At 40.5% G+C, this 25,101-nt stretch overlaps 1 long non-coding RNA gene across 1 annotated transcript in view; it reads right to left on the bottom strand.

Annotated features, from left to right (window-relative positions):
• LOC144380556 (uncharacterized) overlaps nucleotides 1-25,101 on the bottom strand; it is a 945,783-nt gene that overhangs the window by 108,365 nt on the left and 812,317 nt on the right. Inside the window, exon 8 of the long non-coding RNA XR_013444728.1 lies at nucleotides 17,813-17,874. This is a non-coding gene — a long non-coding RNA (uncharacterized LOC144380556). The remainder of the gene's footprint in view (nucleotides 1-17,812; nucleotides 17,875-25,101) is intronic.

The raw sequence follows: 25,101 nt of genomic DNA, 5'->3' as shown, positions 1-25,101 counted from the left end.
GCCGAAGGCAGTCGCTTAACCAACTGAGCCACCCAGGCGCCGTATAAAGATATTTTTAATGGTGTGGGGGAAATGCTTATAATGTAAAAAAAAGCGAGATGGAAATATACATACACACAGAGTATATTTTCAAACATCTTAAAATGACACAGACAATTGGGCAAAAGAAGATGCCCACAGTGTCAACTCTGTGTGGCAGAATTAGGAGTAGTTTGTTGCAATCTTTATACTTCCCCATTTTTTCCAAAATCCTTATAATGCATATATATTTCTCTTATTATCAGAAAAAAATATTTTAAGATAAAAATTAGTTTTCAATGAAGCTTTAAAAAGCTGTCAAAAGGAAAAAGGTAAGAATCATAATGTAGCAAGGTTTTTTCACACTTTCTGACAGGTTCATTTTGAACATGTTGCATTTGCGATGCCAGTAGAATCCTGGTGAGCACAGCCAGTTGGCAAATAGAAATACTAGTTAGAGCTTGGAGGAGCAATACGGGTTGTAAATAAGGGCAGAGACATCAGCATACACATGTAACCTTAGACAATTTAGCTCCTCTGATTCTGTTCCCTCCTCAATAAAATGTGGATGATAATGGTCACCAATAGGGCTGTTGTGAGAACGAAATGAGCTAATACAGGTACACCACCTAACCTGGTACATAAATGTTCGCTATTATCATTGCTAATTTTATTCTCACGGACGAGAGTAACCCCGAGATAATGGTCAAAGTGAGGCAAGAAGACAGCAGCCCTTCACATCCTGCACATACCAGCCTGACCTCCAGCTATTGGCACTTGCAACTCTCTGCTGGCGGGCAGGTGAGAAGTGCCAGGGAAGGAATACAGCCCTCAACCGATAACTGATGGGATCGGTAGCTAGAGCTTTAGCTCTCTCACTCTACAAACAGGGCAATTCTGAGGCATGTGTTCCACAGTGGGATTATGCCCCAGTTGCCCGTGGTGGTAACTGGCTTGATAGGACACTCTTTGTTGGCAGCTTTCCCTTACCCGTTCATCTCACCTCCCTACTCCCCTACTGGGATCATCTCCCTAATGAATCATTTGCATGTAAATCCTTGTCTCAGGGTCTGCTTCTGGGAGAACTACAATCAGGACAGCCAAGGATGAAACCTGGTCTACAATAACATTCAAGGGATGATCAGCGGAAGAGAAGCCCGTGATGAAACTAGAGAAGGAATAGATTGGGAGAGGCACTGGAAAACTTTGGAAAGTATGGTCTAAAAACCCAAAGTAAAGGAGTCCCCCAAGTAAGGTAGGAGGAAAGCATCAAATGCTATGGAGATGAGATGTAAAAAGAACTGGAAACTGTCCATCTGAGTTGGCATCTATGAGGTGCTAGGTGACCTCTGCCAGGAGATTTTTGGTATAGTGGTGGAAGAAACCAGATGGCAGTGGGTTGAGGAAGTGAATGGGAGGTGAAAAGCAGAGGCAGCAAGTGTAGGCTATTCATTTAGGTTGCGAAGGGGGGTGGGGGAGAAAGAGACGGGGGTAGATAACTAGAGGCACACAAGGAAATCTTTAATCTCCCATCTTTAAGATGGAGAACTTGGGTATACTCTAGTTTGATGGTGAGAGAAAAAGAATCAACTGAAATGTAGTTGAAAAACCATATTATTCTTGGTATAATGCTTTAACCATCACCTTATTCCAAGAGTTTCCCAATATTCTCATCTTCGGGGCGCCTGGATGGCTCAGTTGGTTAAGCGTCTGCCTTTGGTTCAGGTCAGATCCTGGGATCCTGAGATCGAGCTCTGCATCGGGCTCCCTGCTCAGTGAGGAGCCTGCTTTCTCCCTTTCCCTCTCCCTCTGCCATACCCTCTGCTTGTATGCTCTCTCTCTGTCAAATAATTAAGTAAAATCTTAAAAAAAATTCTCATCTTCATCAGCACCCTTTTTATTGAGCACCTACTGTCTGAACAGCTCTGCTCAATATTGAAAACAAAGGAGTATAAGATACAATTGTTGACCTCAAAGAGATTAGACTCTAGTAGGGAAAGTGACATATCAACATATGAAAAGGTTATTAAAAATATAAGATAAGACATGATGATGATAATACGAGAGGTGTAGTTAATTACTTTAGTGATTCAGAGGAAGATAGGACAGGCGGAGAAAGCTTCTTGGATTTGCGGTGTAGGATGATTTGGCAGAAAAACTCACTGGGGAGAAGGGTTCAAAGGGGGCAACTTAAGAGAGAGGTAGAAATTGGTAACAACAGATGCGGAAGGGGTCTGAATGCTAAACTAAATTTAAAAACCTGGAGTTCACTTAGTATGCAAAAAAAGGAGCCATTTTGAGTTTGTGAACAGAGTAAAAAGCAGTATTTTGGATAAAGTAATTTGAAAAAGGTGTGCAGCATGGTTTGGAAAAGAAACCAAAGGGAGGAGGGCTAGCCTAGTAGGGATGAGAATCAAGCTCAGACTAGGTTAGGGGAGAATGGAGGGAAGGGACAGACAAGGGACTTTTTATATTTTGGGTGTTAGGTTTGCCTTATTCCATCCTTTAGATTATGGGCTTCCTGTACTGTGCCTTGGTCATCACTGGAGCCCATATCATGCCTCAAAAAAGGCCTATTATGTACATGTGCCTGAATAATTGACTAAATGAAGTAATAGATGAATAAATCAATGCACATCAAATGAATGAGCATTATAAGAGATGAACTACCAAGTGGATTTTGGAAGAAAAAGAAATCAAAGAAGCACTGAGGTTTTCCAAAAGTGCTAGATGCGGGGGGTGGGGGGGCACGCGGGGGGCGGAGCGGAGAAACAATAGCATCATTGATTAAGTTGACTGACACCTAGTGAACGTCAGTGAGGATAACCTTATATATTTAAATACTGTAGTCCTTTCTATTTATGATATATATCATGTTTATCTTATATATTTATATCTATTATATAGTTAAGATATTTATCTTATATATGTATAATATTGAAAGGAGACAAATCTGGAAGGCACTTCACTTTTTGGTAGTTTAGCAGAGAGCTAGCCCGGCATGTCTGAGTCAACAAATGTTAGTTGCTAAGTTCCAGAGGCTCTGCCTTTCTAACCAGGCCACTTCCTCAGACTCAACCTTCTGTTTTACATAGTTCCTGAGAATTCCCTACTCCCCATGTTTTACAAATACATAGGGTATAATGGGAGATGGAATCTCTCTTTTGGAATCCTGTCTGTCCAACCCTGCAATGACCAACCCGTATATATCTCTCTATGGGGTAATGAGAGCTTCAGGGATTGTGTGCACTCTCTACTTCTCTGATGTAAGTTTTCCTTCAAAAACCCTTATGATATATTTATGTCATATGGTCTTAGTGCGTGTGGGACTGAACGATCTAACATATCATGAATAATACATAACAAACACATCTAGTTGAGATTTTAGAGGGAAAATGTTTTTGAGGGAGATTTTAATTTTAGACATGATCCAGAGAGCTATCATTTGCAAAAATAAACATCAACCCAACAGAAATAATGAAATCCTATTTAAATCCATTTGTAAATACTTAACTTTTTTAACAGAAATTCCATAAAATTTTTGACGAAAAAATTAAATATGAACTTCAGATCAAATCAGCTACCTCTTTATTGAGTGCAAGCTTATGCTTGGCACTGTTTCAGAGCTGATAAATGCAGGAAGAATAGAATGAGAAAATTGCCAATTTTCAAATTCAGATGGAATAATAGGTCTAGAAAAAATGACAAGCAATGGATGCTGAAATCTTTAGGTCTGAGGTTCTCAACTTTGTTTGCTCATTGGAATCATTTAGAAGATTAAAAAAACTGAAAGCCCATATCATACTCCCAGTGATTCTGATTTAAATGTGATGGATGTGGGTGTGGCACCATGATTTTGTAAATCTCCACAGGTGATTCTTTTTTTTTTTTTTTTAGAGTAATCTCTACACCCAATGTGGGGCTCAAACTCACGATCCTGAGATCGAGTCACATGCTCTACCAACTGAGCTAGCCAGGCGCCCCATCCACATGTGATTCTAATGTGTAGCCAAGGTTAGGTAAATAGGTTATATGTTAGGTTATATGTCTCACAAAGTGGTGCAGTGGGATGTTTCCAGCACCACTTAGGAAGTCTTGATGAAAAATTATTGAACCTAAATCTAATCAAGTCTCTAGATAGAACTCCCATTTTATCAGAAATAGCAGTCTAATAGAAATCACAAAGAGCATTTAAAAGCATCTGTAGATACGTGAATCATTGTTATACAGAAACTATGTAGGAGGTAAAGGAACAACTCAAATGGCACCAAAACAATCAACCAAATCCCAAATGTGGGACATTCTACAAGACCCAAAACTGAATTTCTCCATTAATGTCATGTTGAAACATACAAATAAAAGAAAGGTGGGGACTGTTATAGAATCAAAGAGCCTTAAGAAACATAACAACCAAATCCAATATGTAGACCTTGTTGGATCCTAGGCCAGAGATCTTTTCTTTTCTCCTCCAGATGGCTCTACCCCTTCTTTCTGGCCTGGGAATTGACCTGTATGGACTGTGCCTTTAGGTTCCCTGGGGCTCTGGCTTCTGGTTGGGTTTGGCCAATGGGAAGCCCCAGTAGGAGATCAGAGTGGGGAAAGAAAGGGCGTCTGGGGCTGTATTCTATTGGCTTTCTGTCTGTGAGGTCACCTGGGCTGGCTGGATCCCTCCACAGAAGGACACTGTTGCTCTCAAGGAGGCCTTCTCTACAGACTCTTTCCTTCCAGGTTCCGGCACCTTACCTTGTCCCCCTTACTCCTTCACACCTAGCAGTGGTAACAGCTTTGCCATCGCAAAGACTGCTGCGCCATCCTCTGGGATCCCCTCACACCCCACAGGGCTTGTATAAACAAACCCTCCTGAATCATCCTCATCTGAGAGTGCTGTTTCTTGATGGGATCCATACAGATCCTCACTGGACCAAATCAATTATCCTTGGAGACAATGGAGAAATTTTTAATATGAAGTAAACATTAAAAGCTATTAATGAATTATTGTTAATTTTTTAATCTTTTAAAGATTTTATTTATTTACTTGACAGAGAGAGAGTGAGCACAAGCAGGGGGAGCGGCAGGCAGAGGGAGAGGGAGAAACAGGCTCTCTGCCAAGTGCGGAGCCCGATGCGGGGCTCGATCCCAGGACCCTGGGATCATGACCTGAGCCGAAGGCAGATGCTTAATGGCTGAACCACCCAGGCGCCCCAAATTATTGTTAATTTTATGAGGTGCAATAATGGCATAGTGGTTATGTAAAAAATAAAAAAAACCTTACTACTTAGAGATACATACTGAAGTATTTATTAATGAAATAATATGCCTGGGAATTGTTTTAAACATACTGCACTGGAGGGCTGGTCAGTGGGGAGGGAGGAAGGGAAGAAAAAAGTGGAGGTGAGTAGATGAAACGAGGTCATCAAAATGTTGATGATTGGAGCAGGGTGATGGGTACATGAGGGTTCATTATACTATCCTCCTAATTGTGTGAACAACTGCAAATTTCTATAATAGAATGTTAAAACAGAACCACCAATCTCTCTTATTTCTTTCTTAGATGAGATCTAGTTTGTGATTTTTCATTAGAGAGACAGGTGCACAAAATCTGAATTTACAGCAAATGAGGACTTTAAGGGTGTGTTGAAAGCATGCAACTTTAAGGGTGTGTTGAAAGCATGGCAACATGAAGATATTCCTACATTTTATTCTTTTTCTGCAGAGAGGAATTGATGAGAAAGCTCTTTTTCTCTTTAGATGTTCAGAGAGTCACCACATTCTGTCAATCTGCCTGTGAGCATCTGCAGAGGGAGGGACAGTGCAGAGGGTCTGGGGAGGGAGGAGGGGCCCTGAGGGGCCACACGTGCTAGGCCTGAGTTCCTGCTGCCTGCGTCTCGTGTGCTATCCAGAGCCCATCTGCAATCTCAGGGACAGAATCTGTTACGGCTTGGAGCTTCCTCTTTGTTTTGTTTTGACTTTCTCTGGTAATAAATATTAGTAATGGAGCAAATTTATGTATAAAAATGGTCATTATTTATAATCCTTTCAGGGGATTTAGTCGCTCCAGGGGTAGCTCAGGAAGCAAACATAATTTCTTCTGCAACAGATTTTGCCCTAACCAAAGGAAGAAAAGTGCCGGATTGGTTCTACTTCAGTAGCCTTTCTGCTTCTCAAACACCACAGATAAGAGAATTTCGCAGATATTTGAGAAGAATGAATGAATACAAATTGAAAGACATACTTATCTCACCACTAAAATAAACTTCCTTTTATATGAACCAAGCAGCACACAACAATAAGGAAAAACCAAGTGCAAAGAATGCTACTGCATGCTCAAAAGTAAAACGAAAATAGAAGCCAAAGTATAATGTCTGTTGGGTTAATAAAGTCACTTTGTTTTCTTATAATAATAAAAGTTGGCAGGACTCCACTTGCATTAAAGTATTTCCTGGCATAATGTTCTTCATTCTGCTTCCCCCCACCCTCACTTTGCTAAGCTTATTTTATTGACATTACTGTTAATTGATGGTTACTATATATAACCATGAGGCAGACAGATTAGGAAGGAAAAGTTGAAGCTTGTTTATAAAACAGGAAAATGCTGCTTTTAAATTGTAGTGTTAATATAGGGACCTCAATTCTCCAAAGTAAATATAGTATTAACACAAGAACCTCAATTCACCAAGGATAAAAGCATACTTAGTACAACTACAGTGTAAGTTGTAGTAAATATTGACAATAAGGATCATTACTGGGGAAAATAAGTTGATTCAAAGGTGTTTGAAAAGACCGACCCTTCTAGAACATATCTGAAAGAAAGCCTCTATCTCCATATTATTTCTCTCCTAGGTATCATTTGCAAATGTTGACTAGGATATGGGACTGGATAGTTTGGATTGAGGCATCTGGTGAAGTTAGTAGTGTAAAGGTTCTAAGAGCAAGGACTTTGGAGTCAGTCTGCCTGGGTTCAAATCCTGGCTCCACGACTTTATAACTATATCACCGTTGTTGAGTTACTGGATCTCTCTGAAATGCTGACTTAAATTCCTCATATGAGAAATAGGGAGGGTGATAGGAGGGTGTTGCAAAAATTAAATGAAATAAATAACTTAGATGATGTGACTTTAGATCTTTATGAAGGGACAAAATCCAGGAAGGAAAGAGCTAAAACAAATTACTTTAAAGAGCTGGCCAGTTTGTTGTTCATAGGATAAAACTATTATTTTGTCATCTGAGATAATTTATGGAACAAGTTGAGGAGTAGGCAAATAGCTGACAAACTAGCAGGACAAGAGAGATCAATCAGAACGATCAATACGTCGAAACTAGCAGTAACTCTAGAGGCTGATCCCATGAGAAGGTCTGCTCCTCTCTCCAAAAGAAAATGGTCAATAGCACTGATTTTGAAGTCGTTTTGGCAAGAATTATGGAATCTCATCAATTCAGTTAGTCATTATTTGGGATCAATAGCTAATTTGAAATTAATGTTCGGTATAAAAAATGCTGGACATTCAGGCTGATTCTGAATCAGGAATGAAATCATCAGAGCAACTTTGAATGTCCTGCCATCATTATTTCATTAAATTCAAAGGGGGTTAACATTGAGTCAAATTACACTAATATTTAAGTACAGATCCCAAGTGAATCCTAATTCACATTAATTTTCAAGTGCTGCATTCACTCTGCCTTTCCACATCACGACCAAGCCATGATTCAGAGGCAGTCCACTGATGAGTCATCCTCTGCTGATATTTGGATGGGCCAGAACGTCCTGCATGGGTTGATAAGGAGGAGGCAGAGAGGTCAAGGGCTTCCTTTGGTGCAACAGGGCAGTGCCTAGGGGCCAGGATCTGCAACCCAGGACCCAGGAGAAGGACCCAGCAAGCAACATCCCTGGTTCTCAGAGAACTCAACTTCCGTTTGTCCCCTGAATGAGGTTTCCACGTGTCCAAAAGATGTATGAGTCTTTTGACAAACATGAAGGCTTCGTGGGCAGAAAAAGATATCACTTCCAATCTAGAGGAGCAGTGTTCTCCCCAAATGGCTCTGGTCCTTGATGTCAGAGAAGGGGAACTGCGGAATGAAGAACACCTAAGACGCCAGAGCTGAAAGTCCCCACAAGATAACGTCTCACACTTGGGAGCTAAAATACATCCAAACAAACAAATATAAAGGTCCTGTGAGAAAGAGTCCAGCTGTTGTCTCAATTCCAGCTTGGCATTCCACCTTTCCTCTTCCTTCCCCCTTGATCTCCTCTTTGTCACATCTGCCCAGGGGCCCTGTTCTCTGGGATTATACCTCTGTCCATTCTAAAGGTGAGTGCTTGCTTCCAAGTTCTACTTCCAGCCCACCATCTGACTATACGCTAGGCCAGTCTCTCTCTCACATTTATATGTACTGAGAGGCTTATGGCCGGTGGGAGTTTCCCAATTCCTCCATGCGTCACACATCGGGGTTAAACAAGTTAACTCCATAGTAATCAGGACAAGAGGTACTTCCTGGACTTCTAGTGAATCAGGCAAGAGACAGCGCTTGCCACGTCAGGTTCAGTGTTCAAACAAAGGCCCAGATGTTACGATACCTGGCTATAGGAAAGTGAGCCCTGAAAAGGGAAAGTTTTATAGTCTCCAGTTTGAATGGCCTTTGGAGTTGTGGTTCTGGTTTTGCAGTTACTAGAAGGCATACACCAATGTCTGGGATGTAGGGGCCTATGTTTGTGTGTTCTGTCCCATGTACCAGCATCCAGCAGAGTATTGAGCCCACCACAGAGAGTTGGTAAATTATTTTTTGACATATCATGGAGAAATAATCTATCATTGAGGTAATAGTTGGATAAGAACTTCCTTATTATAAAAACTAGACCAGCTCTACCTTCTGTGTATTTACAGATGACAGCCCAGAGCAGCTTAAGTCAGTAGCTTGTTAGGGTATTATGTGACTTACCTACTGCTGCATTGCAGGCCACCCCAAATGTCGGTGGTTTAAACAACAAGTATTTGTTATTGCTCGCAAATCCGCAGCTGCCTGGGGCTGGCTGATTGGGGCTGGGTTCTGCTTGGGACGCTCAGCTCCAAAAGTGTCTCATCCTCAGGCACGTTCTTATGGAATGGCAGACCCACAAGAGGGCAAGTGGAAACATGCAAGTCTCTTAAAGCTGAGGTTTTGACTGCTACGCTGACACTTCTGCCCACATCCTTTGACCAAAGGATGTTACATGGCTCAAAGACAAGGGGAGGCAATATATATACTTCACCTTTATGAAGGAACTCCAAAGTCACATGACAAAAGTTATGCTACAAGGAGGAATGAAAACTTAGAGCTAATAATGCACTTCATCAGAATTACAATTTCTGAGAACGTGGAAAATTTGACCACAGAGAAATAACTTTGTTGATGTTAAAGTAAGAATGACTTTTTGAATGACATCAATTGCAACATACTCATTTTCTCCAAATGCTCATTCATTAAGTTCTTACAACTTCTGGGAGGATCCCAATGGTCGACACTAAAAGTTGCTATGTTCAAGTAAATGTGTCTTATGAGAGAGCAAAGAGGGACCTGGTTTTGTATTGCATTCCTCCCCTCCCCACCCCACACACTGGGTAATGCAAAAGAAATTAACTTATTGTCCAGAGAAATGGGTATAGCTTGAAGTCCCAAACCTTGCAAAAGTTCCAACTGGTAAATTCACTGGACTAGCTTTTCTCAGACTGCAGAATTTGTTCAATCAGAAACACATGACAACCAAAACCTGTGAAATGTTTTAACTGATCTTTGCCTTGTTTAATTAAGCCAATTTCCCTCATGGTCATTCAAATTAACAAGTTTATGTTTCTCAAATCAACAATTCTATTGAATCTGTAATTTTGATTTACAAGAATCTTTACCAAAGCATGTAACAAAACAGGAAGAAAGCTTATCCATAGAGCGTTTTCAAGGTTGGTATTTTCACTTTCATAAGAAACATTGTGAAACAAACTCTAATTAACACACCCTCAGAAACACCTTGCTTCTGGTGGCAATTAGAATTTTTACATATACAAAGGAAAAATTTTTTTCCTACTGCTCAAATTTGAAAGCTCTGTGTTCTACATGAAACAAGTGAAAGATGGCCTACAGTGATTAATGAGGGGTTAGGATATTTAGAAATGCTACAAGACAAATTGCGAGGGCAACATTTCTGTGAGAAGGAAGTTTATAAACCTCTTGTCTCATGCTTACAGGTAACAAAATCAGGGCTTTAGCTCTGGCAGCACCCAGGTTCTTCCCTTGAGAACACTCTCTGCAACAGCATGTGGATTTCAAGTAATAGTAAAAGAACATCAAAGTCGGCCTTTAACAGAAAAACAAGCCAAATGCCCACCCACTCAACTCTTCCCAGAGCTCTTTAATTCAGGAAGATACACACAACTGCAGTAAGAAATTGATGCACTAAAGATCCTACTTATGTTACATTTCCAGCCAAACCCAGGGAGACAGATAATGGTGCACTAAAAATGGTCATTTTGTCAGAGCTTTGGTGTCGATTACTGATTACACACAGGAAACAGTGACATCAAAAACCCAGTGACAACACAGAAGCACCTGGCCAGGGCCTATGCGTGAGCACGGATGTTTGGTACACAGTTATATTTGGTTCCTGTGATTAAAACTCCAGGCAGCATCAGCCAGCAGGGAGAATTAGAACTAGGCAGCTCTTTAATTTTTTTTTTTTCCAGTTCAATATCTAAAAATCTATTCCCGTGAGTGTAGCTATGAGGGATGAGACAAACAATGATTAAAATTCACAAGAGGTTTATACAACCTGGCAGAGATATGAAAAGAATGCCGATCTGAGAGTCAGAGCATAGTTAATAACAATAGCTAGAATATAATTAATCCTGTTGAATATTTACCGTGTGCCAAGTGCTTTCTGGACAGCATCTCATTTGATTCTCTCAACAGTAGTTGAAGATCTCATTACAAAAATGAGGAATACCCAATTTCATGGAGGAAAAACTGAGGTTCAAGAAGTTTGGCAACGTGCCTCGATTGTAAAGGTTGTAGGTGGCAGATAGATCTGGGCTCAGGCATTTCTGACCACCAATCCTGAGCTTTGGGTCCTGGACTTTTATTGGTTGGGGACTGCTCTCCCTGTTTCTAGGCTCATCCCCTTCTCATCTATCCTTCCCATTGTTTTGTAAATGCTCTACTCCTACCTTGCAATCTGACATGATGTCTTCAGAGCCTTCTGGATATTTTGATCACTGCAGTGCACCAGGCACTTCAGGATCTGGTTAGTTCTCTGGTCTCATTTCCTGCCAGTGACCCACCCCCCTACTTTGTTCAGGCAAAGTGTGTCATATGGTTCCTCACATCTGTGTCTTTACATATGTTGTTTCTTCTCAGAACGTCCTTTTCGTCTTTTATTTTTCTTCTCTTGGCTTAATTCCTACTCCTCCTAAGCTCAGTTGAAGCATCTCCTCTTTCTCGAAGTCTCCTCTGGCCACAGTGGGGACTGAGTTAGGCCACCCTTGTTTGGCCCCACGGCACCCAGGGCTCTCTTTAAGGTAGTTGATTTGGAAGGTCACTTCCTTCTGAAGCATCCTCTAACCCTTCGATATGTAATTGACCTGTGTGTCTGACAGAAGCAGAAGAGGGAGTTGGAAAGGTAGCAGGACCAGGTGATTTGCCCAGGGCTCACCGCCTCTGCCTAACATAGGCTGGTCCCAGCCTCATCAGCTTACCCCTAGATCACAGCGATCACCTCCTGACTGCTCCCTCTGCTGCCATCCGACAGGCCCTTCCCAACACACAGGCCAAGGTGATACTTTTAAACATAAGGTAGATCATGTGACTCCTCTGCTCAAAACCCAGTAATGACTCCCATCTCCCTCGCAGTCAAAATCCAGGGGCCCATAAGGGCCCTTAAAGCTTGATCTCAGGACTTCTCAAACTTTCGTGTGCGCATCAATTACCTGGAGATCTTGTAAAAATGCAGACCATGAACCAATGGGTTGGGGACCGGGACTGAGATTTTCCATTTCTACCCAACGTGCAAGTGAGGCTGATGCTGTTGGTCCTTGCGCCCCTCTCTGAGTAGTGAGGTTCTCCTTGGCCTGGCTTCCCACCACCTCTCTCCCTGCCAGTCCTGTTCCTATTCTTCTCCTTGCTTTTCCACTCCAGCCCTACTGGCCTCCCCTTTGTTCAAAGAACATACCAGAAATGTTCTCTTGCCTTAGGGCCTGTGCATTAGCTATTCCTTTTGCCTGGAATGCTCTTGCCCTAGATATCCATGTGTCTGACTCCCACTTTCTTCACATCTTCCCTCCAATCCAGTGAGCTTCACCCTGAACGCCAGATTTAATGTCGCAGCCTGCCCTCTGTTGTTGCCAACCCTGGGTCCTGCACTCCTGAAAGCTTTATCTTGCTCTTCTGTCCTTTGTTTGGTCTTTTGCATAGATTTCATGACATTTTAACATACTTTAAAAATTTACTTACATATTGTAGTCATTATTTTATTATTTAGCTTCCCCCTAATCCCCTAAAGCCAGTTCTTAAGGGGCTCCCTCTTTGTGCATTGTGTTTACTGATGTTCCCCAAGAGTCTAAAACAGCCACCAACAAATATTATTTGAATTTTGAATTTGAAGGTGGTGGGCGAGTGAGAAGAAGAAATTAAGATAATGTGGCGTGACTGCGCATCCCCCACTTTTCCCCAAGTGCATTGTGCTTAGTGTGTGGTGTACACATGTGAGATATCGCTTGGCACATTCCGAAGGCTTTTCTTGGTCAAGATGCAGCAAAGCATGTGAGGCTTAAGACATTTCATGTTTCCCTTTATTTCCAGATGAGTTGAAATAAAATGTTATCTTTTTCTAATAAACTTGCCATTGTCTTCAGAGACAAGTTTCAGGAAGGAAATAAAAAATAGTATTTGCAATTACTGTCTTCCATCTCACCCATGACTCAGACAGGTAAGTGCTTCTTCTGTACTTCATTGTCTTCAAATTTAGTAAAGCAGTTAGGTGTGTCTTTTATGATGGCAGTTGATTCCCTTTTAATTCTATCAGTCACTTTATCCTCCTTCTCCCTTCATTTTTCTCAATCCTCCTACGTTACCAACTTTAACCAGGCATTGTTTGACTGACATTATAGTCAGCATTTTTATATAACTAGGATTATATCATTGAATAATGACACAAGCTAACTTCTCCACTGATTTAGCTTTTGAATTGATCTTGGCCAATATGCACAAAGATCAATAGATTGCCTTGGTTCTTTATTGGATTTTCTACTCCTCTATCCTCGAAAAATTAATCTCTTTCTTAAATATTAAGCCAAATATTCATTCAACCAGTTTGACTTATAAAAATAGCCATTTCTTTTTTTTTGTTAGTAAATTGAATATTTCTTTTTTTATTATTATTTATTATTTTTTATTATGCTTCATATTCAAATTAAATATAATTAGAGGAGTTTCTTCCTCCCTTCAGAAAACAATCAATTCCTTAAAAAAGAAGCAAGACTTGTGGGTTCCAAAACAAACGTATTTCTGTAAATAGGGCACTTAGCCTTGGTGAAGGGAGCTCACTCTTGTTCTTGTCCCCATGCATAGTCTCCATCCTGACCATTATGGGCCCTCTGAGCAAACTGTGGGCTGGGAATGAAGTACAGTGGACAACAATGATTGAGTAAGGCTGTGGGGGCCTTCCAGTGACCATTCACACTGGATAGAAATATTCTCAATCTCTTAGCTCACTCAGAGAAATTCATCCATATATCCTTTCCCCAAACCTTGTCACCAATCTTCTGATTTTAATTTCCTTTAGGTCATGTTTACCCAATCAGATCTTTAGCCACTGCCAAAGAATTTGGGTAGATGCTGACCTCAGGCCATCTCCCTTTCCAGACAAAGTAGACAAAGAGAGGATGCTTGAAATTCTATTGTGAGAAGATTTCTCTTTTTCACCATCTTTTTGAGCTGTACTTGAGTGGGGCAATGTTCTGGTTATCTACCGATGTGTAACAAATTATCCCAAACAGTGGTGTCAAACAACTATTTTATCCTGCTTATGGGTTTTGTGGGTCAGGAATTTCAGATGGGGACAGCAGAGATGGCACCACAATATCTGGGGCCTCAGCTGGAATACTCAAAGGCTGGAGTTGACTCCGTAGCTGGGGTCTGTAATCTTTTGAGGCCATCTTCATTTACGTGCCCTGTGGTTTCTGGTGGCTGTTGGTGGGATCACATCCAGGCTATTGGCTAGAACATTTACATATGACCTCTCCATGTGGTCTGAGTACGGTGGTCTGTTTCCTCACAGCATGAGCAACTCAAGAGAACTAGGTAGAAGCTCTATCACCTTTTATGACCTAGCCTCAGAGGTCACAAAGTATCACTTCAGCTGTAGTAACAAGCCAGCCCACATTCAAGGGAAGGAACACAGATTCCCCATTTCTCAATGAGAGGAGTGTCAAAGGCACATCATAAAAGGAGTATGTGGGATGGGCAATATTATTGTTACTCATAAACACTAGCTGTATTTATTTATTTATTTATTTTATTTATTAAGATTTTATTTATTTATTTGACATAGACACAGTGAGAGAGGGAACACAAGCAGGAGAGTGGGAGAGGGAGAAGCAGGCTTCCCGGAGTAGGGAGCCCGATGCGGGGCTCGATCCCAGGACCCTGGGATCATGATCTGAGCTGAAGGCAGCTACTTAACGACTGAGCCACCCAGGTGCCCCATCACTAGCTGTATTTAATAGGAAGTCCTAGACTGTTCTGTGGAATACAAAGTGTTGAAATAATTATTCCCAGTGATTGATTTTTCACTTATTGAACATTTTTAAGCACTATGGGATGATTTTTTTCAACTTTTATATGCCTTTAAGCATTTTTGTTCACTTTCCAGAATTAGAGTGATTTTTACTCTATTATTTTTAAAATTTCTTTTTTTTTAAGATTTTATTTATTTATTTGACAGAGAGAGACACAGCGAGAGAAGGAACACAAGCAGGGGGAGTGGGAGAGGGAGAAGCAGACTCCCCGCGGAGCAGGGAGCCCGATGCGGGGCTCGATCCCAGGATCCTGGGACCATGACCTGAGCCGAAGGCAGACACTTAACGACTGGGCCACCCAGGCGCCCCTATTTTGAAAATTTCTAATTATTTGAGGGTCACATATGTGACTGGTATTAGCTGTCAGGTAAAAAAATGGCCTTCTATCAAAGAAAATTAAGGTTTATTTTTCATTGAACTCAAAATACAACTAGCTACATTGATTACCGGTGGCCCGAAGCCCGTGAAAATTATATGAGGATCAATGTTTAGATACAGTTTTTTTTTTTCAATCTTTCTTCAAATCCGGGAAGAGATTTCTGTCTTCTGTGCAACAGCAAGGCAAATGTCAGATCAATCTGCCTTCAGGCCAGCAGTGTAAGCAACCTTAAGCTTGTCCTTGCATTCACATTGTGGTTGCACATGCTTTGTATTAACAGCTTCCATCCTGACAGCAAACACTGTACAAATGCTGGTCACATAATGTCAAATACGATGAAGAAAACTTGAAATATAAAATAAATGTTTATGCAAAGATAGTAAAAACATATTAAGTTAATTAAGTGAACAGTGATGTTGAAAATGGAAAGGATGAAAAGGCAAAAGAGAAGGCAGACAAAATTACTTTTATAAGTATGTTTAAGATTTGTGCAATTATAGTAGGTGGCACAGAAATTATAAAAACATGAACTGGATATTGCAAATATTAACTCTCACATGAATTTGATTTTAGACAATTCATCTAGAGCTAGAGGCAAACATAACAATTTATTAAAATATTTGCAAACTAGCAGAGCAGGAATAAGTGGATGAGAATGATTTGTAAATAAAAAACAAAAAGAGTAGTGTTTGTATGAGGATTCAAACTCCTGGAGAGGAAATGGATAAATATACTTTAAAACACTTAAAAGGCTGTTACCCATCCCACGTTGTCTTGTTCAACATTCTATCTCAATGCTATAAGTATTTCTGTAATTATTAATGGTGTACCTAAATATTGTCAATATTTAAAACAACAAACTTGGACTATTCAGTTTAATTTTTAATCAACTTGTTTCTTTGACTAATTGTGTTCAATCCAAACATTTTCAACCAATTTACTTTCTGTCAATTAACCTGGAGCCATGCTAAGCAAAATAGTACCATAAATAAGAAGGACTTTGAGATACAATTCCTAGCTTCATTTTTTGTAATTTATTTTAGGAGAAAATGTATGAAGAAATTTCTTAAGATTTAAATAATAGGTCAAGACACCAATAGGGGACTTGCGACAAGGCTCTCTATGATTAATTATTGAATCATTTGTAAACTTCTGTTTCTTATGTGATGTACAGGTATTAGTACCATGATGATACAAAATACTAAGAAATAATGGGTAAAACATAATAAATATCTTTTTTTTTATGCTAGCTGAGGTAACAGGAAACTAAGAGAATTCTCCCCAAGAACCAAAACTGAAGAGGAAAACTGAAAAAGGAAAGTTATACGGGGGCTTGAAGCTCTTGCTGCCCAGGGTTTGGAGGGTGGTTTGCTGGTTTCTGCAACTAGGGGGACCTGGTAGGTTTTAACTACCAGGTGGGAACAAACAGCTACGCTTCAGGCTAGAACAAACCAGAAAGGAATGACCACATAAAGCTATAACCCTCAAAGGGCTATGCCACAATGAAAGGATAGAACAGAAGCAAAATCTATGCATTGCCAGCAAGACAACCACCACGTTCTCCAGGTCCCCTCACCCCCCAAAAGGTGGGACCTTAGGTTTGCTCTCAGTTGAATTTCTGGTTCAAATACATATTTCCTTCGTAATTCAGTAAACCCAAACCCATAAAATTAATGGAAAAAGTGGTGCCCATCCAGTCATTCCCTGGTAGAAGTAAATGCCAATCGTGTCTGGAGAGTCACACCCTCCACCCAGACCACAAAAGACTCCTGAAGATAGAGCCCCACTAAACATGAGCTCACCTCCAAAGGAAAAAAAAAAAAAAAGGCATTGAGATACATTGGCAGCCAACACAACCAACACTTTGATTAGACCCTCAAGTCCTTCAAATGATGAGATTATTAAATATGTGCTTTGAGGTATGACTAAACATATTTTTTAAATGAGAAAAATAATAAAATATCAAGATAATACCAAAATGACCAGGAAGACTTAAAAATAAATCCAAAGATCTGTTTTGAAATGAAAAATGTAGTCATTAAAATACACAGTGGATAGATTAAATTACAGATTAGACAGAACTAAGGAATAAATTAGTGAAATGAAAGATAGAGCTGAAGAATTTACTCAGAATATAACACATTCTGGGAGTGTGGGAGCAATCACTTTAGATTGGCACAATCAGAGGAAGCATTGTGAGGGAGATAGAATTTTAGCTGAATCTCAAAGGCTGTGTAGGGATAGGCAAATGAAGGTATTTCACAGGGAGTGGCATGGCATGAGCCGCATTTCAGAGACTACATTCAAAACTTATTTAGGTCACAGTGAGTTGGCCACTTTGGCTGAAAGGGAGAGTTTGAATAGGGAGGTAGAAAGAGATAAAGGCTGACTAGGAAAGTTAGGGCCTATGCTTAAAACGACATAGAAACTATGGCAATAATTACATAAAATTAATTTGTTTAAGACTAAAGCAGACATATAATATCTGCTATGCTGACATCATGGTCCTTCTGACATGAAACACACCAGCTTGGCTAGCTTCCCTCCACTGAGCATGTACTGTGCATATCTACTTAAAATGGAGGGGTCTTGAACTCACCTTCCTCCTTGCCTTCCCTCACTCCACACAGAGGTACATTTCAAAAGCTTTCAGGTTGAAATCTGAATGAAAAAAGAAAGTCCATGAAACTTGTAGTTGTGCCAGGCTGAGAATGGTGCTAAGCAGTCTATAACACCTTTTTTCTTAAAAAAAAAAAAAAAAAGAAAAGCTTTATGTTATCTCCTTAAATTAATCCCCCGAAGTATAGAAGGCTTTGTTATCTTTAAATCCCTTTCAAATGTGATGGTAAAATGGATCCCAACCCTGGCAATTTAATAAGGCCTCAGAGGAAAAAGCAGATTTCAGATTCCCTAGCAAAGGATGAACTCTGCTCCAGGTGAATTATCTCCATTGCCCTCTTCACCTGACTTCCACCTATATGACAGAAGGCAACACCTAGCCCTGCAATGGGGAGAAAGAGATTCACCCTGCATAAAGTGGGCAACATGTCAATTAAAATTTACCCACACAACTTCTGAGCAGACAGATTTGCAAAAAGCTGCTCACATTCAGCATTAGCAAGATGAAATTAAATGGCAGGGAAATAATGCAGTCATGTTATAGCTAAATAAGTGGCTTGATAAATAAATAAATAATAGAAGGTAGCTAGAAACAAAGCAACACAGTAGTAAATGAATAAATAGATGAATGAATGAATAAAAGGCAGAAGACCCCCTAAATCCGGAAGAATAAGAAAGATATTTCTCAAGTGTACTGAAAGTTATAAAAGACTAAAGAATATAAATTCAACAAAACAAGTAGTAGACAAGATGATAAGACAACAGAGTGAGAAGGGAGATTGTAGAGGTTAAGAAATTTGCTTACCCTTGTACTTTTAAAAAAATCAATTTGAGACAGCAAAGAGAAAAATATTTAGGCCTGAAAATAAGCATAGAAAAATATTTGAGAGAGTCTCAGAATATGCAGAGGTGAAAAGATGAATAAGAGAGATGATAGATATGGAAGACAGACAAGGTAATTAAACATACTAGACAATTGTGTTCCTGAAATGTAGAAAGACAGAGTTAGAATAAGGGAAAATGTATTTTAAAATGAAGGTAAAAGGAAATATTAAGATCAAGAGGGATTCCTTTGTACTAGGGAGGAAAAGACACAGAACTAACATCCAATATTAAATTTCAAGTTTAAAGAAAAAATTTCAGGTATGCAGACTTTTTTTTTTTTTAAAAAAGCCAGTCTTCTACAAGGTGAGGAGAGGGGAGAGTAATCAGATTTTCCTTCAACTTTTCTATAGCTTCATTAGGGTTGCCCAAATGCAGCAAATAACAATACAGAATGCCAAGTTTAATTTTAAAATTTAGATGCAACATTTGGAACAGACTTCTAAAAAATTCATTGTTCATTGAAAATTCAAATTTGCCTGGGCATCCTGTATTTTATCTGATAGTCATAAGCCATGTTTAATGTCAGAAAGTAAAGGAACAATGTCTGCTAAGTTCTGCAGGAAAGAAAATGGTACTCGAGACTATTATACCCAGCTAACTGATCATTCAATTAAATAGGCAACAGGCAGATTTGAGACTATCAGGGAATAGAACTACTCAATGAGGAAATTCTGTTAACCATGTGGATGATTTAAATAAAGAGTTTAGGAATGGAGAAGCCACAGTAAAAAGGATGCTGAATCTGGAAAGTTCTAAGGCAGTTTGATTTAGCGGATCATACATTGCCATCCACTTTCAAAGTCTCTTCCTTTGTCTACCTTCCACTGGTAGCATCGATCTTAGGACACTCTCTTCACATTGTGGCCTCCAGAAGCTCTAGACTGACCTTCTACCAGCTTGGCAACCTCTGTGGAAAGAGGGTGCTTTTTCTTCAAAGCATTTCAGAAAAACTCCTGGCCTGATCCTCATTTGCTTTTGTTGGCTGGACTAAGGAATGAGCCCATCCATCGCTGGATCATTAATCATCACCATATAAATAGGCTACTATTCTTACTGGTTAGAGTGTATCAAATGGCACCAGGGGTGGGGGTAGCCCCACACAAATCCCTGAGAGTGGGGGAGAAGTGGTCCCCTCAAAGAAATTCAGGGTGCTAGGACCAAAAGAAGGGGAATGGGTCCTGAGCAGACCAGTAGAGCGGCTATTTATTATTTCCCCAACTAAAGTGTAAACATCTTGAGAATAAGAGCTCTGTGTTCTACTTCTTTTTATCTCACACAACGACTACCTCAGTTCCTTACTATAGTGAAGGCGCTCAAAAATATTGATTAATTTCCCTTGACATAACTTCCTTCATTTGTGAAATGAGGAGGGGGAATACTTGAATTTCAAGAATTGTCCAGCTTTAATAATATTCTATGAAAAATTCCATGGAAACATATCATGTGGGGCCCCACATTAAGTGTTTTTTTTTTTTTTTTGTATAGTCTATATAAAACATTTGAATAGTTATGTATAGGTATAGCTCACAATAGATGTTTTCAATTTCAGAAATGTCAGAAGTTTTACAAAGTCATATCAGATGACTGTATTCTTGTATGTTTTCTTCAAGTCAGTGATGCACAACATGAAGGAATAGTTTTCCTAATCATGCACAGGTCTTTTCCTAATGTTCACATTTTTGTTGTTGTTGAACTATGTTTGCTTCATGTCACTTCTAAGGCTCTAAATAAGAAATGAGAGTCTTGATCACTTCTCCCACTTATGCCTACTGCAAAATTCAGTTTTCATTAATTACTATCTCCCATTTGGCTCAGCCAGAAACTCTACTATCTTCCTTCCTTCTCTCCTCCCCATCCAATTGTCCACCACATCCATTAGTTCTACTCCCTAGGTACATTTTATTTTCTTAAAGATTTTATTTATTTATTTGACAGAGAGAGAAAGAGAGACAGCGAGAGAGGGAACACAAGCAGGGGGAGTGGGAGAGGGAGAAGCAGGCTTCCTGCTGAGCAGGGAGCCCGATGGGGGCTCGATCCCAGGACTCTGGGATCATGACCTGAGCTGAAGGCAGATGCTTAATGACTGAGCTGCCCAGGCGCCCCCTCCCTAGATACATTTTAGATTTCTCTCCTGCTCTAGATTCTTCCTCCCATCCTCAGTGCCATGGCTCAATTCCTATTGTTACCAACTGTATCTCTCTTCTATTGTGCTTGTCATATGAATATATGGTGATAAGAGAACGGGCTCCAGCCAGTTGGCCTCATTCAAAACCTGGCTCACACACTTACTCTGTGTGACTCTGCAGGAGTTATATAACCTCTCTGAGCCTCAGCTGCCTCTTCTATAGAATGAGGCTAAAAATAGTACCTCATAGGGTTATTGAGAACATTAGGTGAGATAAAACATGTAAAGCACTTAGATCAATATCCAGTAGTGAGCAACTAGAAAAAATTTTAAACTATTACTATTATTATTGGTATTGGTTTTGTTTACAGCAGTTTAAGTGGCTGATTCCTTCACTAAGCTGGGCACTCATCAACAGCAGAGTCCTATTGTCATTAGCAGTGTTTTTAGTATTTTAATCACTAGCTCTCTGCACAGTGTAGGGGCATTTCAAAATCTAGTTCAATTAATTTCACTTGTCAGAATAAGACAGTTGTACAAAATAACCACTAGATGGAAGCAAAACCTTTTACAAAATCAATTCTTGACCAGAAATTGCTGCAGTGCACAAAGATCTACCCCTTTTGTCTCCTTATTTGTACAACCTCATCGTCGCCAACAACAAAATAACATCCTCTTCCTCCTCAATAACAAGAGCTGCCACAAGGGTGGCTCATAAAGAGGTCCAAAACTTTGTAAATGGAACTCAATTCTGAATTGAGATTTCGGAAAACCTTTGCTGCAGAATTTAGAAATCACTATTCGGAAAATGCTGAGGATATCGTCATTGAACCAAAAGCCAGCTACCATCCAGCCACATTTACATAATAAGAATCCTGAAGGCTCATCATGGGAAAGATGTAGACTCCCAGCTCTGTGCCCAGTGACAGCCACTTAATGGCCAACTGTCCCTGTGAATGACACAGCTCTGTTGATTAACAAAGAGTTGTCTTACTATCTTGTTTGGGATGGAGGGATTACAGGTACTCAATGACTATTACTGGGTTTACTTTCTCCTCTTTAAGGGCTTCTATATTTCATCTTCACATATGGATCTGCTGTCCTTCATTTGCAGTGAAGGGACTTCATTTCTTTCTCCCTTGCTCATTTCCAGGGGTCCTCAGCCTTTTCTTTCTCCACACGATTCTCATGTATGACATCCTCACATCAGTGACACCTCCCGTTACATCACTGTCATTATTGTCATTATTGTCAGCCAAGCTTCTCAATGGGGAGGGGGCTGTGCATAGTTGGAATAGCCCTAAGCTCAGATTCTGTTGAGCTCCCATGAGCCCTTAGCTTTCTCTAATTAGCCCTCTCTCACTGCCCATTAGCAGCAATGAGTTGATATTCTCTTAGAGAAGGACTTGCTCTCCCTCATACTTGTAAATATTCCTGGACTCTTTCACTTTCCTACTTTTCTTTTTCCCTCTCTCTCTTTTCTTTTCCTCCCCTCCCCATCTCCCGTTCTCTCTCTTCCCTGTTTCCTCTCCCTCTTAAAATTCAAATTATGTCTTTCCTACGACGCAATACTATCTTAAACATCTAACAAGAGATCATCCTTAGAATATAAATTTGATCTCAAAAGTGAGAGAAGGGAGTTTTGTTGCATACTAAACGTGTGTGATATCTTGGTAGGAAAATATTATTTCCACTTAAAAGCAATGCTCCATCATTGCTATCACCCACCCCATATTGGATGAGCATCAACTGAGTGCACAGCAGAGACAAAGAGCAAAGACCCCTTAGGATCAACTCAAATCACGAGGATGAAAAATGACTTCGGTTCCGGTCTCTTTTTTTCTTATCACGGTCTCTTTCCAAACGCGGAGAGGTTTCCCTGGCCTGCTCATTTCTCAAACCGAATCTCCGTCTGAGATTTAGACTTCCTTAAATGTAGCGTAGAAACTGAGCAGCTGGAATTCAGGTTATGGCAGAGGAATTCCACTTCCCGCGATGCCTCCTTTCCTCCCACAGAGCAGCCAAGCGCGAAAGCTCAGGCAAGGAGCAGAAAGAACGAATTTAGGTAACCCTCCTGTGATCACAGCTGCTTGGCTCACCCCAGTCACTAAACAAACACGCGCTGACCAGGTAGTAAGACAAATGAGCTAAAGCCATCCCCAGCACACAGTTATCCTTAATAAAGTTTAATGAATCGCCAATGAGGACAAAGCATGTTTCTGTATCCCCCCGAGGCAACATGAATTCTGCGAAGTATTTCGATTTCGGAATACACAGATGTAGAGAGAGATTTGTTCTCTAGCCGTGTTCTCACCGCCTGGCACAAAATGTACGCACAGCTACAGACGGCTGCCTTCGCTTCTCACAAGGGGCTGGTGGAGATTCTCCAGGGATGTGGGTGCAGCCGTGGCGGTGTGATCTTCCTTCCTGGTCGCATTGCCGGCCTCGCTGCTGCCTTATGTAATACGGTCTGTTTGCTGCTGGGCTCCTGCTGGATTGGCTCAGAGTGGGAACTGCAAAACCTGGGTGCAGCCCTGTGAGCGCTAGACTCAGGCAGCTGATCTGATTTTGTATTTCTCCTGCACCAAGAGGTTAAACTGAGCATCGCTAAGGAAATAAACGTGGGTGCTTGTGCACAGCGTGGTGAGGAATGATTTGCATGAAAAATGGAGGCAGTTGAGGTGGTCTGAATTAGGAGTGGGTGGGTCGGTGGGGAGAGTGAAAAAGAAGAAGGAAGAAAGGGAATTGTGAGGGAAAATTCTCTTGCTACTAGCGGCTAACCATAGATCATTGGAATTCGTTCCTTATCAAATGCAAGCAGGAGCCAGGGGACAGAATATTGCTGAGTGGAATGCCTAATCAAGGAGTTGGCTTTCTCTCACTGCCCTTTCAATCTAAATCCTGAAGGAAAGGTATGCAGCAGACTGCGGGCTTTTACAAGGAGGCAAAAAGGGAGAAAGACAAGACGCTTCAATGGAGGCTTTGCCACAAGAAGGCATAGCTTGTTGTGCTGTTTTGTTTTTTTTTAATTCCTCATTCGTATTTAGTCAAATCACTTTTTAAAAGTATCTCTATTTGCTCTGGAATTCTTGTCTATTTTCCCAAATTAAAGGGGCCTCACGTTACTTTTGACTATTTTGGTAAGAGTTGAACATACATAGCCCAAATCTTTACACTGCTGCCCTGTGGAGTTGCTTTATTGTCGCTTCTCTATAAATATGCCCAGCAACAAGGTATTTGGAGAGCTCCCCAAGTAACAGAAGTATTTTGAATCTCTCTTGTGCAAATCTCCATAAGAACTAACATCTTTCAGTGGGTCCTCCATAATTAACTTATGACTGTAAAGTTGAACATTAATGAGTTATCTATAGATCTTCTCCCCCTCCAATAAAAAATTCTTTTTGGTATGATAATTTTGTTTACTTCTCCCGAGAGCTAATCTTTACCTAAATTCATCACCAGAGGGCGCACTTTCACAGAAAATACACCAGTTCCCTGCTCTGCCTTATCCCTCCCCCTCCCATCTGCAGGACGAAGAAACAGGTTTTATTCGGAGGTTTTTTCAGTTCAAATTCAAGTTCTAGAACTTTGGTTTATTATTAGACTGTTCTCTTACTTGGGTGGAAGGGAAGAGAGAAAAACAGGTCTGTCTGCAACCATTGTGTTCCACCCCAATTCAGGGATAGCCTCAGAAACGTTAAGTTTTCAAAGATAATCAAAAGGAGCCTGACTGGGTATGGATCTGAGAGCATGGGCTCTGGCCTCACGAAAATGACAAATCGCCTCATGTTACTCAAGAAACCACGAAAGATTCACACCCACCCTCGCCTCCCCCAGGCCTTGTCCTTTTGCAAGTGATTTGCAATCCCAGACAAGTATTATATAATGATGAAGCAGAGCCTGGAGCTTTGGCTTGTTATTTCTTTCGGAGAAAAGACATTAAAAAAACTGTTATTATAGCACTATCCTAAATGCCTGTGAGAAAAACATTTCTGAGAATTGTTAGAAATGCGGGGCAGTGGAACTGATCAAAATTTGCATCAGTGCTAAAAACTGTGACCATCTGCAATTGCCCAAGGGGGCAGTTTGAATGAAAAGACACAATCTGGTGGGGTGAGTGAAAAAGCTACAGATCCAAAGTCAGAGAAACCAGGATCTCATCATAGCTGGCTGCTAACTAGTGAGCTGAGTGTCCTTAAGTTAGTTACTTCACTTCTCTGGGCCTCAGTTCTGCAAGCTGGTGATTAGATGATCTCCGA

This window comes from Halichoerus grypus, chromosome X, assembly GCF_964656455.1.
Source record: "Halichoerus grypus chromosome X, mHalGry1.hap1.1, whole genome shotgun sequence".
NCBI lineage: Eukaryota > Metazoa > Chordata > Mammalia > Carnivora > Phocidae > Halichoerus > Halichoerus grypus.
Note: the sequence above shows the minus strand (reverse complement) of the source record. Positions and strands in the feature narration are given on the sequence as shown.